Consider the following 607-nt stretch of genomic DNA (forward strand, 5'->3'; position numbering starts at 1 on the left):
GGATGGGACTCCCAGCTCCAGACTTCTTGTTAAGCAAACAATAAATGTCCATATAGTTGAGAGAGAGAGAGAGAGAGAGAATGAGAGATGAGAGGGTCCTGTCCGGTATGGCTCAGTTGGGTGTCACCTTGTGCACGGAGAGGGTGCTGGTTGGATTCCAGGTCAGAGCACATGCCCAGGTTGCCGATTAGATCCCCAGGTCGCGGCTGGTAGAGGAGGCGACCTATCCATGTTTTCTCTCACATTGATGTTTCTCTCTTTCTCCCTCTCCCTCCTTTCTCTTAAAAACACACACACAATAAAATCATAATCAAACAACAAGACAAAAAAAAAAAAAGCTCAGTGAGGAGACCCTTTGGTGGGGAGAGGTTTCAGCTCTGCCAGCGCGACCCCGAACCAGTCCCCTAACCTCTCTGCTCCTCAGTTTTCCCTTCAGTACAATGGGTACGATTGTGACTTCCTGTGAGAACTAAAGGAGAGGAAGCAAGGCAAGCAAAATGCCCGGCACGTTCCTGGCTCATTGACGGCCCGCAATAAAAGTTGGCAACATGACCATTTCATCAGCGTTTGCCCTCACCGGCGGGCAGGTACCCAGGAAAAGGGCTCC

Source organism: Myotis brandtii, unplaced genomic scaffold (assembly GCF_000412655.1).
Source record: "Myotis brandtii unplaced genomic scaffold, ASM41265v1 scaffold70, whole genome shotgun sequence".
NCBI lineage: Eukaryota > Metazoa > Chordata > Mammalia > Chiroptera > Vespertilionidae > Myotis > Myotis brandtii.